This window comes from Mustela lutreola, chromosome 7, assembly GCF_030435805.1.
Source record: "Mustela lutreola isolate mMusLut2 chromosome 7, mMusLut2.pri, whole genome shotgun sequence".
NCBI lineage: Eukaryota > Metazoa > Chordata > Mammalia > Carnivora > Mustelidae > Mustela > Mustela lutreola.
Genome location: NC_081296.1, coordinates 99,175,765 through 99,194,607, shown reverse-complemented (window position 1 = coordinate 99,194,607; position 18,843 = coordinate 99,175,765). Strand labels below are relative to the sequence as shown.

Genomic DNA, 18,843 nt, shown 5'->3' with positions numbered 1-18,843 from the left:
GAGCTTCACGGATGCTTTTAATAATGGGGGGTCCTGGCTTTGAAGACCTGCTAAACTGATATTTTGAATGAAGTTGCTAAGGCTTAAAATTAACATTTTTCCAGTGAAAACTATGATATATAACTCTCCTTATGAACTTTAGCACTGGGTTTGGAGACAGACCCATTTAAAACCACAGCTTAGCAACTTATTAACTTGAATATTTGACACAGCTTCCCTGAGCCTCAATTTCTTTATCTGTAAAATGGAATAAAAAAAGACTTGCTTTATTAAAGTTAAGTGAATATTTATAATGCATTTAGCAATTTTTATTATGATTCTATTTTCTCAAATTTCATTACAAAAAAGGCATTTTATAAAACACATATATTGTGGTATAAATTGTAAAAATTTAGTTTAATAACAGATTACTGTAGTGTACTTGAGTAATGGATACTTCTAATACTTTTAATACAGTGCCATTATCAGATAAGTCAGAGGAATCAAAACATATTTTGCCAAGTTTATCTAAAATATTCTCTCAAGACCAGGGCACAGTCAGAAAATGAAGATGATAAATATTTCAGATAATATCTTTTTTTTTTCCTTTAATCTGTTAAAAGATTATATCCTAATGCTTTGGGAAAGTTAACAGTTTGCAAAATCCCTAGAGATTACACAGTTTTATTATGTTTTGTATGTTAACTTGTTAGAATCTATCTATACAATTCACTAATTTCTGTGTAGTAGAGAGGACATTACTGTCTTGGAGATAATATGGATGAAAAGTATTTGAGGTCTCACTCACCTGGATTATTTTCATAGTCTCACTCTGACCAGTTTTCACTTCATGTTAGTCCTTTTTAGAGTTTTCCATGCATGCTGCTTCCTTTGGGTTCATAAAGAGTAATTATAATCTTGTCCTTTCTATAATAATTTTCTGTAATTCTACCTGTTTCCTAGGCTTCATGTTCTCTGTTTTCCATGGCACTGTTGTCCGACAAAGCAGAATTATTCACTTCTTCCCTGCTGCATTCCCTACAACTTCCTGATTTTATATGTAGGCACTCATTGCTTTTAACATCTGAGGAATTTTTTTTTTTTTGTTCCTATTTCTATATCCATCTTTTGGCCTCTCCTTCTCCACTGCTCTTACCTTACCAGAGCAAGATTGTCTGTAAAGGAAAGGCTTTTGATGTTAATCTTTACATTAAATAGATCTAATGGTTTTAGAAAAAGGGGTGGTCAGTTTGTTAATTAATAAAGTACATTTTAAAAATAAGGATACAAACTATATTACTCATGGAAGTTAATATTTGTACTTGGGAATGTATATATGCTTAACTGAACAGAGAGTTTAAAGGAACTGGAATATGTCATCCTCACGTGGGTGGGAAAATAAAAAAGAATATACTAACCAGATGATTCATACTCTGATTCTCAGTTCTGCCATATCTTGATTTATAACCAGGGATCTAGGATTGGATAAAAGATGACATTTGCACTGATTAAATAGTCTTAGTTCACCAGAATTTAGATTTTAAATGGGAGACATTTGATAACATTTGTTTAGTACATTATTGAAGATAGAGCATAGGTGATTAAAAAAGGATGATAATGAAAAAAGTACTTACTTTATCAATCCATTCATCAGTCCATCCATCCATCTATCCATCTGCTATTTAGACATTTAGCCATCCATCATACAAATTGTTTTCACCCAAAAAGCAACACAAATTATTATAAGTCCATTTCTAATAAAGCAAAGGAAAATAAATTCACTGTATAGAATAAAAGTTGCTGCTCTTTAAGTTTAACACTTTTTCTCAAGCGTCATAGTTTTTGTACATCTTTTCCTGCCCAAGTTCTCTGTTTTATTTGCCTAATTCTTATTTTACAAAGGAAGAAGGTGTTTATGACTATAAAAAGGTAGCACAAGGGATCCTTGTGATGGAACTGTTCTGTCTTAAATGTAGTGATCATATCAACATATAAATATGATAAAATTGCATAGGACTAAATATACTGGTACCCACAAATGAATATAAAACTAGTGATTTTCTGATTGGGTTTAATTAACTTCAGTTTTCTAGTTGAGTATTGTACAGTAGTTATGCAAAATGTTACCACTGGAGGAAACTGAGTGAAGGGTTAAGAGGATCTTTCTGTATCGTTTCCTACAACTGCATGTGAATCTACAGTTGTTTCAAAAAAAAAAAAAAAGCTTTAAAAATAACTTTCCCAGATGTCCATAAATGTTTGTATTATTTGTGTGACATAAGCAGTGACTGCTTATTAAAGAGACTGAGGTTTTTCACAGATACATGAATAAGTTATGGTCAATGATAATGGATTATTGGTTAAGTTCTTTAATTAGTTCCTACAATTTATTGGATCCAGTGGCCAAGCACTTACTCAAACACTTGGCATCAGAACAAAGATGATCTCCCATTTGCAAGATATTTTAAAAATAGAATTTTGTGGAAAACAGTAAAATAAATTATTCTGGTTTGGTTCCAATATGACTGGCTATTACTTCTTATTCTCCTTTTCTTCACTCCCAATCTCTCTTGTTCTATACATATTGATTAGTCCAAAATATCATTCTTTTTCTCTCTTTTCTTTTTCATTTCCATTTTTAAGAACTGTGAAAGTTCTGACATTTTACCTTAATTTTATAGAAGCTAGCAGAAGACATTGAACTAAGTCAGAGACAGTGGACTTGACCTCTCATGGCACAACATGTAGCACCTTGGTTTCATGTTTCCATTACTTTCTTTTTTTTTTTTTTTCCTTCAATGTGCGTAAAAATAATAGAGAGTGATCTGGTTGGATGCTATGGCACAGATCCATCACATGTTCAGGAAACCTCTCAACTGATCTTTTAAGGGCTACTAGCAAACATGCTCAGCATTTTTGCTGGATGGAGCCATTATTTCTGGTACCCTGATTAGAAAGTAAATTTTACTTCTGCTCCAGGTAGATCTCTGTCTACTCATCTCTGTCTTCCAAGGCAGTCTATGGCATAAACATCCTTGAAAAAGATAATCATAAACAAAAACTGTAGAAATGTTTTGGAGAATTGTTTCCCAACAATTTCTCTGGTGATCTTATCTATTTCCATGGTTTTTCATGTCATCATTATATAAATGATTATTTATAACCCTAACGATAACCTGTCTCCTAAATATAGACTAACTTCAAATAGGCCTGGTAGGCCTTTTAAGCACTGTAAACTTGATAATGTCAAAACAGGCCCAAATGTACAAGTTATCCTGAGGGTCTTGCTTGCTTCAATTCTCATATTCACAACACTATTAACTCTTATTGACCTTGACCCTAGATTTGAGTCCATATTTACATTACAGAGATAATAACTCTCACTACTACTACTATTACTTCATCTGTACTAGAAATGGCCATATAATATATGAGTAGAAGTATTGTGTATTAACTTGAGAAAAGCTGTTTAAAGGAGCTGACCCACAGAATCAAGGCTTTTTTGTAGTTGTTTTTGTTTTCTCTTTTATTCTCCTTCCTCTTTCCTGGAATACACAGTAGGAAGCCTGAAATTCTAGAAATGTTAAGCCACTTGCAATGCTAAAGACTGAAGGAAGCTCAAAACCTATTAACTTTATGCATCAGCCTGGGAAAAGGTAGAAAACTATGGACAGCCTGTCTGGAGTTGTCTTCATTCTTATAAGCACAAGGAATTGACCAATTTCAAATTGTTTACTCTTATATTTTAAGAAAATGGCCAGTGAGGATAAAACTTAGGAAGATGGATGTAGATCATGTAGATCATATAGAATCAAAACTTTAAAGGATCTAAAGTTTATCAATCACGTTTTGGCCTGACACCAAGGAGTTCCCTTTATTTCACTCACAAGTTCTTCATCAGAAGGACGCATGTGCCTAATTTCTTCTTCCCTGTTGAGTCCCCTGTCTCTAAATCTAAGTGGATGAGTAAGGGGCTGTATGGCCTAGTCCGTTTCAACACCAGAAATAAGTCTTTTTAAGAGCCAAGTACTTATTTTAATTGACCCAGCAAATGAAGCTGATAAAGGAAAATTTTACTGAGTGCTCAAAACGGTGAGTTTACTTTAGGGATTGGATCCTGGCTTGAGGATATTGCACCACAACTGCTCATTTCAAATGCTACTTCCTCTGGGAAGCTTTTCCAGATAAAAGACTGGGCCTCAATTAAATGCACCTTCCTTATATTCTAATTAGAGCCAAGTACATGCCACTATTACAGCATTTATCTTCCTGCATTGTAATTAGGGTTTTAAATTGTGTCTCTATCCGTACACTGGAAGTCTCTTAAGGCAGCATGTGCATGTAATATTTCTAGATCTTGAGAGCTAGGACCAGGCTAGATATATTATGTTCAATAAATATTGACTGACTGACTGAATGAATGATACAGGAAAAAAGGAATGAGTGAATTACTTTTCATTTTATAAGGACAGATAGAAGAGCACAGAGTACTTGCAGATTGCTTAAGGCTATGCAGTGATGGACCACAAAAGTAAGACCTTGGTTATTATTGACTATTAAATCAGAAAGCCTATACACTTTATGAAACTCTGCAAAAGCTCTAGAGATGGAGTCATGTAATTTTGTCCCATAATCCTACCTTCCTACACTGTAAAATTAGTATATTTTATCTATATTAGAGAATTGTTATTGAAATAATATGATGGTTTTCAACATATTCTGATTTAAAGTGTATAATAAACACTTATATTTTGTTTTATCTTTTAATTTTAATTTTTTAAAACATTTATATTTTGGGGACACCTGTGTGGCTCAGTCAGTTAAGCATCTGCCTTTGGCTCAAATCATGATCCCAGGCCCTGGGATTGAGTCCCATGGGGAGCCTGCTTCTCCCTCTGATCACCACCCCCCTGCCATGTTCTCTCTCTCTCTTGTCTCTCAAATAAATAAAATCTTTAAAAATTAAAAAAAAATTAATAACATTTATATTTTTAGAATTTACTTACCTTAAATACTCACTGCTTCTAGGTTACATGGAATTAAATAAGCATTCGATAAAAGTTACTCCTGATCTATAGGCTTATGAACAAATGCATTCTCAGATCTGTTCTTAATTGTCAAGGGAGTAACAAATGTGATGAATGAGTTTTATACAAATTTGTTTTAGATAGTAGATGCTTTCTTCCTTTTCAAAAATTATGTCAAAAGTTAAAAACTATTTAAACCATCTTTCTATTTCATCTGATTTCCTCCTCTATTAAGTGGAATTATCATATTCAAAAGTCAGGTATATCAGGTATCTAGTGTTTGTATTACATTTTATTGTTTTGGGAGATAAGTATAGTTCAATTATTTGCTCACACATGGTGGGACTTAATTTTTTAAAACCCTAAGTTATCTATAGTAAAAGATACATTTGGGCTCCTGGATGGCTCAGTGGTTTAAAGCCTCTGCCTGGCTCAGCTCATGATCTCAGGGTCCTGGGATCGAGGCCCGCATCGGGCTCTTTGCTCAGTGGGGAGCCTGCTTCCCCCTCTCTCTCTATCTGCCTGTCTACTTGTGATTTCTGTCTGTCAAATAAATAAATAAAATCTTTAAAAAAAAGATACATTTTAGCAATGGAAATTGTAAGAATAAGAAAGAACACTGTGTTTCCAAATGCATTTTCAAAACTCTTTCAATAAGCTGATCTCCTTAAGAGTGCTGTGGACCATGGGTGGTTGGGTAGATAGGTGGGAAGAAAAAATGCGGAAAAAAGGCTGGAAGTGGAAATGAAACTTTACTGATACACAGCAGGTTTCTTCTCATTACAAACTTCAGCTTTTCCAAAAATCTGAGCCAAATGAAGTGAATTCAAAAATGTTATTTGGTAGGTTTGCTTTATTTGGTAATAATAACAACTGAGAACATTTTTCCTAACCTAAGCTATGGAATGATGTTACTTTCTGTTGATAATTTATTTTTACTTAATGTTGGAAATAAGCATCATTTCATACTTTATGCCATATAAGAAGAAATGTATATGCTGGATGTGAAGGGATAAAATACCATCATGTTCATTCAACATAATGTATCGAACATGTATTATGTGTATCACTTTATGATTCAGAAGTCTTTAGGGATATAAAGCTGTGAAATCATAATCCTCAGCTTCCAGAGCTTACATTACATTAGAGGAGACAAGAAACTGTGGAGAAACAGCAAGAAAAAGCCATCAATAAAATGTAAAAAAAGATTATTTTGACTGAGAAATCTGTTGATTGATAAAGAAATATATAAACACATAACAAATATTAAAATATACCTTAATAAATATTGTTAAGTTTGCATGTTGGTATAGGATTTTACTGCTTTGAAATATTTTCCATATGTTATTTAAGTAACATAATAACCATGCCTGCTTGATTGATATAGTTTGTTTCACTTTTGCAGATAAGGAAAATGAAGCTCACTAAAATAATGTTCACAAATTAAGAAAGACATAGATATCTCTTCCTTCCAAATCTGGTATAAGAGAACCATTTTCAACTGTAAGTCGTTGTTTTGATATGCATACTTAATTACATATAGAGTGGTATGGAATGCAATACAGCAATGAAGTTAATAGCTTGTGCACTAGAATCAGATATAGCTGATACTTAGTTTGGTGTTGACACTTATCAGCTGTGTGACTTTAATTGAGTATTGGTTAAGATACTTTCAACCACAAATAACAGATTTGTGGCATAAATAACATAAACATTTTTTTAACTTAAGACTTTATTTTTTGAGAGGAGTTTGAAGTTCAAAGCAAAATACCATTACAAAGGTATAGAGATTTCCCATATATACACCCCACCTCAACACATGCATACCTTCCCCCATTATCACTGTCTCTACCAGAGTAGTATATTTGTTACTGCAGATGAACCTGTACTGACACATCATAATCATGCAAAGTCCATAACTGACATTAAAGTTTACTGTTGGTGCTGTACAATCTATGGATTTGGACAAATAATGGCATAATATTCATCATTATGGTATCATGGCATTTTCACTGTCCTATAACCACCTCTGTATTTTATTTATTTATCTGTCCCTTTCACCCATCCCCAGGCAAGCACTGATCCTTTTATGGCCTCCATATTTTGCATTTTCCAGAATAGATCATATAGTACATAGTCTTTTCTTATTGATTTATTTCATTTAGTATTGAAAGTAAGTTTCCTTCATCTCCATGTATTTTCATGGTCTGGAAGTTCCTTTTTTTTTAAGTGCTAAGTAATATTCCATTGTCTGAATGTAGCTATTTATTTCTTTACTTACTGAAGGATATCTTGATGGCTTCCAAGCTTTGCAATTAATGAATAAATCTGCTAAAACCCCGTCTGTCCAGGTCTTGGTGTGGATATGTTTTCACTACTTTCAGATAAATACCAAAGAGAATATTTGCTAGATTGTATGGTAAAGAGTATATGTAGTTTGCTACATATAATATTTGTTAGATTGTATGGTAAACAGTATATGTAGTTTTTTAAAAAATTTTTATTAACATATAATGTATTAACATATAATGTATTATTTGCCCCAGGGGTAGAGGTTTGTGAAATGTCAGGCTTACACACTTCGCAGCACTCATCATATCACATACCCTCCTCAATGTCAATAACCCAACCAGCCTCTCCACACCCCCCTCCCTCCAGCACCCCTCAGTTTGTTTTGTAAGATTAAGAGTCTCTTATGGTTTATCTCATCCCATCTTGTTTCACTTTTTTCTGTCCCAAACTCCCCACTTTGCCTCTCAAATTACTCATATCAGGGAGATCATGTGATAATTGTCTTGGTCTGATTGAATTATTTCGCTCAGCAAATATCCTCTAGTACCATCCACATCATTGCAAATGGCAAGATTTCATTTCTATTGATGGCTTCATAGTATTCCATTGTATATATATATATACCACCTCTTCTTTATCTATTCATCTGTTGATGGACATCTAGGTTCTTTCCATAGTTTGGCTATTGGAGACATTGAGGCTATAAACATTCAGGTGCACATGCCCCTTTGGATCACTACATTTGTATGTTTAGAGTAAATACCCAGTAGTGTGATTGCTGGGTCATAGGGTAGCTCTATTTTTAACTTTTTGAGGAACCTCTATGCTGTTTTCCAGAGTGGCTTCACCAGCTAGCATTCCCACCAACAGTGTAGGAGGGTTCCCCTTTCTCCACATCCTCTCCACATCTGTCATTTCCTGACTTGTTAATTTTAGCCATTCTGACTGGCATGAGGTGGTATCTCATTGTGGTTTTGAATTATATTTCTCTGATGACGAGTGATGTGGAGCACTTTTTCATGTGTCTGTTGTCCATCTGGATATCCTCTTTGGAGAAATGTCTGTTCATATTCTATGCCCATTTCTTGATTGGATTCCTTTTTCTTTGAGTGTTGAGAGTGATAAGTTCTTTATACATTTGGGATACTAGCCCTTTATTTGATATGTCATTTGTGAATAACTTCTCTGATTCTGTCAATTGTCTTTTGGTTTTGTTGACTGTTTACTTTGCTGTGCAAAGGCTTTTGATCTTGATGAAGTCCCAATAGTTCATTTAACCCTTGCTTCCCTTGCCTTTGATGATGTTTCTGGGAAGGAATTTCTGGGCCTGAGGTTGAAGTGGTCGCTGCCTGTGTTCTCCTCAGGTTTTGATGGATTCCTGTCTCACATTGAGGTCTTTCATCCATTTTCAGTCTATTTTTGTGTGTGGGGTAAGGAAATGGTCCAGTTTCAATTTTCTGCATGTGGCTGTCCAGTTTTCCCAACCCCATTTGTTGAAGATACTGTCTTTTTTCCTTTGGAAATTCTTTCCTGCTTTGTCAAAGAAGAGTTGAACATAGCATTGAAGGTCTATTTCTGGGCTCTCTGTTCTGTTCCATTGGTTTATGTGTCTCTTTTCTTGCCAGTACCATACTGATTATAGCTTTGTAATAGAACTTGAAGTCTAGAAGTGTGATACCACCAACCTTGGTTTTCTTCTTCAATATTCCTCTGGCTATTTGGGGTCTTCTCTGGTTCCATATAAATTTTAGGATTATTTGTTCCATTTATTTGAAAACAAATTATGATATTTTGATAGGGATTACATTAAACCTGTATGTTGCTTTAGGTACTGCAGACATTTTCACAATATTTGTTCTTTCAATCCATAAGCATGGACTGTTTTTCCATTTCTTTGTGTCTTTGACAATTTTTTTCATGAGTACTTTATAGTTTTCTGAGTATAGATTATTTGCCACTTTGTTTAGGTTTATTCCTAGGTATCTTATGGTTTTGAGTGCAATTGCAAATGGAACTGATTCCTTAATTTCTCTTTCTTCTGTCTTGTTGGTGTAAGGAAATGCAACTGATTTCTGTGCATTGATTTTGTATCTTGACAGTTTACTGAATTCCTGTATGAGTTCTAGCACTTTTTGGGTGGAGTCTTTTGGGTTTTTCACATAAAGTATCATATCATTTGCAAAGAGTGATAGTTTGACTTCTTCTATTCCAATTTGGATGCCTTTAATTTTTTTTTTTTTTTTTTTTTTTTTTTTGGTTGCCTGATCGCTGAGGCTAGGACTTCTAGTACTATATTGAAAAGCAGTGGTGATAGTGGACATCTCTGCCATGTTCATGACCTTAGGGGAAAAGCTCTCAGTTTTTCCCCATTCTGAATGACATTCACTGTGGGTTTTTCATAGATGGCTTTGATGATATTGAGGTATGTACCCTCCATCCCTACACTGTGAAGAGTTTTGATCAAGAAAGGATGCTGTGCTTTGTCAAATGTTTTTTCAGCATCTATTGAGGGTATCATATGGTTCTTTCTTGTATTAATGTATTATATCATATTGATTGAATTGCAGATGTTGTACCAACCATGCATCCGAATAATAAACCCCACTTCCTCATGGTGAATAATCCATTTAATGTACTGTTGGATCCTATTGGCCTGTATTTTGGTGAGAATTTTCACATTTCAATATCACAAGGATATTGGTCTATAATTCTCCTTTTTGGAGGGGTCTTTGTCTGGTTTGGGGATCAAGGTAATGCTGGTCTCTTAAAATGAGTTTGGAAATTTTCTTCCCATTTCTATTTTTTGGAACAGTTTCAGGAGAATAGGAATTAATTCTTCTTTAAATGTTTGGTAGAATTCCCCTGGGAAGCTGTCTGGCTCTGGGCTCTTGTTTGTTGGAAGATTTAATTTAATTTAATCTCCTTACTGGTTATGGGTCTGTTCAGGTTATCTATTTCTTCCTGATTTAGCTCTGGTAGCTCATACATTTTTAGGAATGCATCCATTTCTTGCAGATTGTTAAATTTGCTAGAGTACAGTTGCTCATAATATGCTCTTACAATTGTTTGTATTTCTTTGGAGTTAGTTGTGATCTCTCATCTTTCATTCATGATTTTATTAATTTGGGTTCTTTCTCTTTGCTTTTGGATAAGTCTGGCCAGGAGTTTACCAATCTTATTAATTCTTTCAAAGAAACAGCTCCTAGTTTTATTGATTTGTTCTAGTGTTTTTGTTGTTGTTTGTTTCTATTTCATTAATTTCTGCTCTGATCTTTATGATTTCTCCTGCTGGGTTTAGGCTCTCTTTGCTGTTCTTTCTCCAGCTCCTTTAGGTGTAGGGTTAGTTTGTGTACTTGAGAGCTTTCTTGTTCTTGAGAAAGGTTTGTATTGCTATATACTTTCCTCTCAGAAATGCCTTTGCTCTGTCTCAATGTTTTGAATAGTGTGTTTTCATTTTCATTTGTTTCCATGAATTTTTTTCAATCATTCTTTAATTTCCTGGTTGACTAATTCATTCTTTAGTGGGATGCTCTTTAGGTTCCATGTGTTTGAGTCCTTTCCAACTTTCCTTTTGTGATTGAGTTCTAGCTTCAGAGCATTGTGGTATAAAAATATGCAGGGAATGATCCCAATCTTTTGGTACCAGTTGAGACCTGATTTGAGACCCAGGGTGTAATCTGTTCTGGAGAATGTTCCATGGGCAGTAGAGAAGAATGTGTCCTCTGTTGCTTTGGGATGGGATGTTCTGAATATAACTGTGATGTCCATCTGGTCCAGTGCATCATTTAAAGTCTTTATTTCCTTATTGATCTTTTGCTTGGATGATCTGTCCATTTCAGTGAGGGGGGGTGTTAAAGTCCCCTATTATTGTGTTATTGTCAATGTGTTTTTTTATTTTGTTATTAATTGGTTTCTATAGTTGGCTGCTCCCATGTTAGGGGTATAAATATTTAAAATTGTTAGATATTCTTGGACAGACCCTTTAAGTATAATACAGTGTCCTTCCTCATCTCTTATTGTAGTCTTTGGCTTAAAATCTGATTTATCTGATATAAGGATTGATATCCCAGCTTTCTTTTGACATCCATTAGTGTGGTAAATTGTTTTCCACCCCTCACTTTAAATCTGGAGGTATCTTGGGGTCTAAAATGAGTTTCTTATAGACAACATATTGATGGGTTTTGGCTTTTTATCCATTCTGATACTCTGTGTCTCTTGATTGGGGCATTTAGCCCACTTACATTCAGGGTAAGTATTGAAATATATGAATTTAGTGTCATTGTATTGTCTTTAAGGTGACTGTTACTGTTTATTGTCTCTGTTCCTTTCTGGTCTACTACTTTAAATCTTTCTCTTTGCTTAGAGGACCTCTTTCAATATTTCTTGTAGGACTGATTTGGTGTTTGCAAATTCTTTTAATTTTATTTTGTACTGGAAGCTTTTTATTTCTCCTTCTATTTTCAGTGATAGCCTACCTGCATATAGTATTCTTGGCTGCATGTTTTTCTTGTTTAGTGCTCTGAATATATCATGCCAGTTCCTTTTGGCCTGCCAGATCTCTGTGTATCAGTCTGCTGCCAATCTAATATTTCTACCATTGCATATTACAGACTTCTTGTCCTGAGCTGCTTTGAGGATTTTCTCTTTGTCACTAAGACTTGTAAATTTTACTATTAGATGAAGGGGTGTGGACCTATTTTAATTGATTTTGTGGGAGGTTCTCTGTGCCTTCTGGATTTTGGTACTTTTTCCCTTTGGCATATTAGGGAAATTCTCAACTATATTTCACTCCAATATACCTTCTGCTTCCCTCTCTCTTTCTTCTTCTTCTGGGATCCCAATTATTCTAATGTTGTTTCATCTTATGGTATCACTTATCTCTCGAATTCTCCCCTCATGGTCCAGTAGTTTTTTGTTTCTCTGTTGCTCAGCTTCTTTATTCTCCATCATTTATTCTTTTTTTTAAAAGATTTTATTAATTTATTTGACAGATGTAGATCACAAGCAGGCAGAGAAGCAGGCCCAGAGAGAGGAGGAAGCAGGCTCCCTGCCGAGCAGAGAGCCGGACATGGGGCTCGATTCCAGGACCCTGGGATCATGAGCCGTGCCGAAGGCAGAGGCTTTAACCCACTGAGCCACCCAGGCACCCCCATTTATTCTTTATATCACTAATTCTCTCTTCTGTCTCATTTATCCTATCAGTAAGAGCCTCCATTTTTAATTGTACCTTATTAATAGCTTTTTAAAATTTCAACTCAGCTAGATTTTAGTTCTTTTATTTCTCCAGAAATTGATTATATTTCTCCAGAAATATTTCTCTAATATCTTCCATGCCTTTTTCAAGCCCAGCTAGCACTTTGAGAATCGTTGCTCTGAACTCTAGTTATGACATATTACCAATGTCCATATTGATTAGGTCCCTAGCTGTCAGTACTGCCTCTTGTTGTTTTTTTTTTTTTTTTTTTTTTTTTTTTTGTGGTAAGTTTTTCTGCCTTGTCATTTTATTCAGATAAAAAATATATATATGATAGGGTGCCTGGGTGGCTCAGTGGGTTAAAGCCTATGCCTTCAGCTCAGATCATGATCTTGGCATCCTGGGATTGAGCCCCACGTCCAGCTCTCTGCTCAGCGAGGAGCCTGCTTCCTCCTTTCTCTCTCTCTGCTTGCCTCTCTGCCTACTTGTGATCTCCATCAAATAAATAATAAAATAAATTTTTAAAAAATCCTAAAAAGAATATATGAACGAGAGAATAAAATACTGAAAGGGTAGCAAAAGGCCCCAGAAAAAAGTACACTAACCATATCAGAAGAGATGCAAAACTGGGGAGAAGAAAGGAGGAAAAAAGAAATTAAAATTAAAAAATATATAAAAATTATTTAAAAAATTTAAAAAATATATAATATATATATTAGACATTTGAATAGAACAGAGCCACCCACTTAATTTGGGGTGTTTTGTATATATTCAAAAATAATGGTGAACATGACAATGGGATGCAATAAGACTGTAAAGATGAAAATTTTAAAAAACTTCTAGAAAGATAATTGATAAATTGGTTGGGGGGAAAAAAAGGAGGGATGTGCTCAGGCTGGAGACTAGAACAAAGCCATGTGCTAGATTAGGGTATTTTTGATCTATTAGAAGAAATTATATTGCAAAATTTTTTAGGGGAAAAAACCCTATATGTATATAAAAAATAAGGTTAAATACAATGAAGGATCAAATATGACTGTATCAATAAAGGTTTAAAAAGGTTTTTTGTTTTTGTTTTTAGTTTTAGAAAGGTATTGTTGAGATAAGCTAGTTAAAAAACACCAAAAGAGGAGAGAGGAAAAGTTAAAAAATAGAATAAGAAAAAAATAAGATTAAAAAATTTTAACTTTGTAAGATTAAAGGATCATAGCAGAAAAGACATGAATTCTTATTTATTTATTTATTTATTTATTTGACAGAAATCACAAGTAGGCAGAGACGCAGGCAAAAGAGAGGTGTGTGGGGGGATGCGGACTCCCTTCTGAGCAGAGAGCCAGATGTGGGGCTTGATACCACGACTCTGGCATCATGACCTGAGCTAAAGGAAGAGACTTAACCCACCCAGGCGCCCCAAAAAGTCCTGGATTCTAGGCGTTGTTTTTCCCTAGCTCTGGAGTTCCACTGTTCTCCTTGTTAGATGAGCTTGGTCTTGGCTGGATATTCTTGCTGGTCTTCTAGGGGAGAATCCTGTTGCAGTGATTTTCAAATGTCTTTGCCCAAGCAGAGTTGCACCCCGCTTGCCTGGGACCTGTTTAAGTAATCTGCTCGGGTTCGCTCTTGCAGCTTCTGTTCCCTGAAAGCTTTCAGTAGAGCTTTGGAGGATGGGAATGAAAATGGCAGCCTCCCAATCTCCAGCGCAGAGGTGATAAGAGCGCAGGGCCCCATTCCTCAGTGCACTCTCAGAGATTAGCAGTCAATCACTTCTGTCTCCCTCTCCAGCTGCACTCCAAGCTCATCTGGCCTGTGACCAACCATTTCTGTCTCTGGTGCAGGGCCTCATTTGGAGTCTCCAACCCAAGCAGATCTCTGCCACACTGCTCCTCCTGTTCAGGAAGTTGAGTCTCCCCAGATCTGCCCTTGTTCGGTCCCTGCTTGAAGAGCATTGGCCCGACTGTGCCTTGGATCATGGTTTAAGGTAACCCCGATCTGAAAGCTCACTCTTCAGCTCTGTCTCTGTAGTCAGCTTCCCCACTTCAATACCTGGCAGCTCTGCCACACTCAGACACCCCTGATCTTTCTGTGACCCCCACGGAACCTGAGACTATACTGTCCCCAGAGGGCTCCACCCCCTGTTAGCCCGAGTGATGTCCTTCAGTGGAGCAGACTTCTAAAAGTTCCGATATTGTGCACCACTGCTCTGCAGTTTGCTGGGAGCTGGCCCCTCCCCCAATGGTCTATCTTCCCATTGCTTCAGATTCACTTCTCTGCATGTTCTGCCTTTCAGAAACTGGTCAATTTTCTGTTCCTAGAATTGCTGCTCTTCTTCTATTTCCTGTTGAGTTTGTAGGTGTTTGGAATGGTTTGATACCTATCTAGCTGAGCTCCTAGGATCTGATGTAATTTCAGTCTGCTACTCCTCTGCCATCTTGCCTCTCTTAGAGTATATTTAGTTTTATAAGAAACCACCAAACTCTTATCTGAAGTGACTCTACTGTTGTACATTCTCACTAGCAATGAATAAAACTCCACATTCTTGCCAGCATTTAGTGTTATCAGTGTTCTGGATTTGCACATTCTAATAGGTGTAGTGGTATCTTATTGCATTTCCCTTATGGCATGTGTATAGTATCTTATGGTTATTGCTGTCATTCATTTATCTTCTTTGATGAGTTGTGTCTGTTAAACTCCATAGCACACTTTTTATCTGGTTGTTTGCTTTCTTATTATTGTTTTAGGAATCCTTTGTTTATTTCAGGTTATAGTCCTTTATCAAATATGTCTTTTTCTTGTCTTTTCATTTTCCTGACATTGTGTTTTTTGCAGAGCAGAAATTTTAATGGTTTAGTTTATCAATTTTTTTTTCATTTATCATGCCTTTACTATTATTTCTAAAAAGTCATTGTCATACCCACGGTCATGTAGGTATTTTTTTTTATGTTATCTTCTAGGAGATATTTATTATTCTTCATGCAGTTTGAGGTAGGTTGGCTTCACATATGATTGTGTGGCTCAGCATTGTCACCAAATTTCCAGGGTTATTATGATCAGGGTGTTTGTAACATCTTTCCTTCTGGTCTGATACTTGTGTGATTTTGGTTTCTTTCTGATCTGATGTTTGTGTAAAGATATTTATATGTGTAAATATGCCCACTCAGAACCTTGTAAAAAGACTGTCCTGCATATGTTCCATTTTCCCTTCCAGATGCCTTTTGCCCCTTCTCTAGTCATTCTGTGACACAGAGGAATAACAGAAATGGACTTCAACCAACTCTGATTTCTGGTTTGTTTCAGCTAATGATACTAGAAGGTTGAAAGTAGAAAAGAGAGTGATGTTGGAATATTCTTTTCCCATAGTGTTTTCTTTGCCAGGTCATTGTGGGTTATTTATCTACCATATAAATAGTCCTCTCAACCCAGCTATTCTTGCAAAGCAACTACTTACCATGCCAGTGACTTAGTACTTACATATACTGGACTCTATGTGATCTATACATGTATTATCTTAGAAGTTATTACATAAATAATTTCTAAAATTTTATACAATTAAGCAGACTCTCTATCTTCTTATAAAATGTTCATAAATAGACACATGAAAAGAAAATTCTATATGCAAATGGAAGCAGTAAAGGCAACCTGTGATATTGTGAATTATAAGAAATATATATTCAGTCTTCATCCTCATTCCTGCCACAGAGCTCCTAATCCTTGAGATTTCCTAAGTTATGAGAGTAATAAAGGTTTTTTGTTGTTGTTGTAGTTGTTATATGAGTTAAGGCGAGTTTTGGAAAGACTTCAGGTATGGGGTCTGGTTGCCAGGGGAGTAAATCATGTAGTGAGAGGATTGACACATTCAGTCCCAGCCCCATGGGGGTGAAGAATTAGAGAAGGTTTAGTTCCATGAACAAAAGCCAGTGATTTAATCAAGTATGACTATGTAATGAAGCCTCCACAAAACCCCAAAATGATGGGGACTAGAGAGCTTCCATGTTTGCAAACTGGAACACATCTGTGTGCGGGGAGGGTGGCATACCTTAAACTCTACAGGAACAGGAGCTTCTGTGTTTTGGATCCTTATTGACCTTGTCCCACATCTCTTCATCTAGATGCTCATTTGAACCCTTTACTAAAGATAAATAAAATGACAGTCTAGTAAGCAAATGTTGTCCTGAGTTCTGTGAGCCACTCTAGCAAATTAATTGACCCCTAGGAGATAGTGGGAACCTCTGATTTATAATCAGTTGATCAGAAGCACAGATTAACAAAATGGACTTGTGACTGGCATCTGATACCCAGTCTGTGTCTGCTAAGAATTTGAGAATTTCTTGGTGGTTTTAAAAAAATATATTGGACAATCTAATATAGAATCAGTAATAATTCATAACTAACCATAAGATAAATTAATATATATTGAAAAAAATCTATTTTAATTTCTAAAATTTGTACTTTATAATACAAAATAAACCCAACCAGAAAATCCCAAATATGCTTTGTTCCTTTTTACCATAATCTCTGTGATTCATATTTTTAGATCTGAATAAACTTAAAACTGTTGTTGCCCACTTTTTCTGAAGAGTTGCTTTATGAAGTAAGCAGAGTGCTGTTTTCTCCCTTCTATTTGTCTTGAATACTAATAGCAACATAATTTTCTATCCATGAGCTAAACACTACTGTGACCAGGCAAAACAATTTAGCAATTTGCCCTAAGAAATGTTTGTTTCTTGGGGCGCCTGGGTGGCTCAGTGGGTTAAGCCGCTGCCTTCGTCTCAGGTCATGATCTCAGAGTCCTGGGATCGAGTCCCGCATAGGGCTCTCTGCTCGGCAGAGAGCCTGCTTCCCCCTCTCTCTCTCTCTGGCTGCCTCTTTGTCTACTTGTGATTTCTCTCTGTCAAATTAATAAATAAAATCTTTGAAAGAAAAAAAAAAGAAATGTTTGTTTCTAAAAGATAAGACTGGGTAAAGAACTAACATAGCTTACTTTTCTAAACTATTTGCTAGTCATCAAGACTTGCTTTAAGACTTCACCATGTCAAAGAAGCTAAAACTATTGTTATAAACTTACTGATCATAATTAGTTTCCCACCTTGCAAAATTTACCCTAAAATTATTTATCCTAGCATCCACTCCCACCAAAACCAAACCAAAAATAAAACCTTGAAACCATTCAGTCCAGTCTCTACAGCCCTTGAAGTGTACTTCAGCCACTGAGACTCTAAGAGTCAGCCAAAATAATGTCCTCCTTACTGCAGAAAGCTAGGAAACTGAGCTTTATTTGATTAGTAGTAGGGTTTTTTGTTTTGTTTTGTTTTGTTTTGTTTTCTCCTAGTGGTCTTTTGGAGAGTTTACATTTTTACCATTAGCTGTGCTGAGATCTTACTGCACCCAGATGAAGAATCCTGGACAATAAAGCAACAAGAAGTCAGGACTGTGAAGTAGATCAATACATTCCTTGGTTTTAGCTTTTGTGAATAGAGTGCAGTTGGGGATGTCAGAAAGAAGGAGGGTAATGATTTATACTTGAAAATAGTTTTTCATGTATTACATTGTTTCAGAACACCAGAGCACCAGGAGGTGAAGGATAGGATAAAGATATAACTCAACTGTGTTTTGCTATAAAAGGGGAATGGGACTAAAATATGTGTACCCCAATTTCAGCTCTAAGAAGGGTATTCATTATTCAGCTCTAAGAAGGTAAACAGAGCAGTCTGCAATTCCCTCCCACTTTTGTCATACATATGGATTGAGTTTGTATAGATACTTGGGGACAGTTGGTAGAGAGGGGGAAAAATCAAACAGTGGCATAGAAGAAAGACTTTGTTACCAGAATTGATTAGAATCTCAATGTTGAAATCATATAAGAATGTTTTCAGTGTAACAAAGCTCTGTAGGCTCCAGTTACAGGGATGATGATTCAGTTGATTAGTTTAGATTCTAGTTCCAATATACGGCTAGAACTGAAAAGTACAGATCTAGAACAGGGGTTGGCAAGCTATAGTTTTTGGGCAAAATCTAGCCCACTTCCTATTTTTTTGCACAGCTCAGAAGCCAAGAGTAGTTTTTTTTTTTTGGTCTTTTTTTGTTTGTTTGTTTCAATTTTAAAGAGCTAAATTAAAAAAAGAATAAGAAGAATATTTGAGGACACAAAAATTATATGCGATTTTAATCATAGCTCCCATAAATAAAGTTTTAAAAAACATAGCCACTCTTACGTATTTGCATTTTGTCTGTGGTAGCTTATGTATTACACAAGCAGAGTTTGGTAGAACAGAGACTGTTTGGCTTATAGAGCCTAAATTTTTTAATATTTGGCCCTTTACTCCTGACTCCTATTCTGGAAGACTCAGAGGAAAAGCA

The 18,843-nt window shown here is 35.6% G+C and overlaps 1 long non-coding RNA gene across 1 annotated transcript; it reads right to left on the bottom strand.

Annotated features, from left to right (window-relative positions):
* Positions 1-787: 787 nt before the first annotated feature.
* LOC131835350 (uncharacterized) lies at positions 788-3,124 on the bottom strand. The gene is made up of 3 exons (XR_009355144.1): positions 1,614-3,124; positions 1,398-1,454; positions 788-868 (listed from the first exon to the last, which is right to left on the bottom strand). It is a non-coding gene; the product is annotated as an uncharacterized LOC131835350 (long non-coding RNA).
* Positions 3,125-18,843: the final 15,719 nt, after the last annotated feature.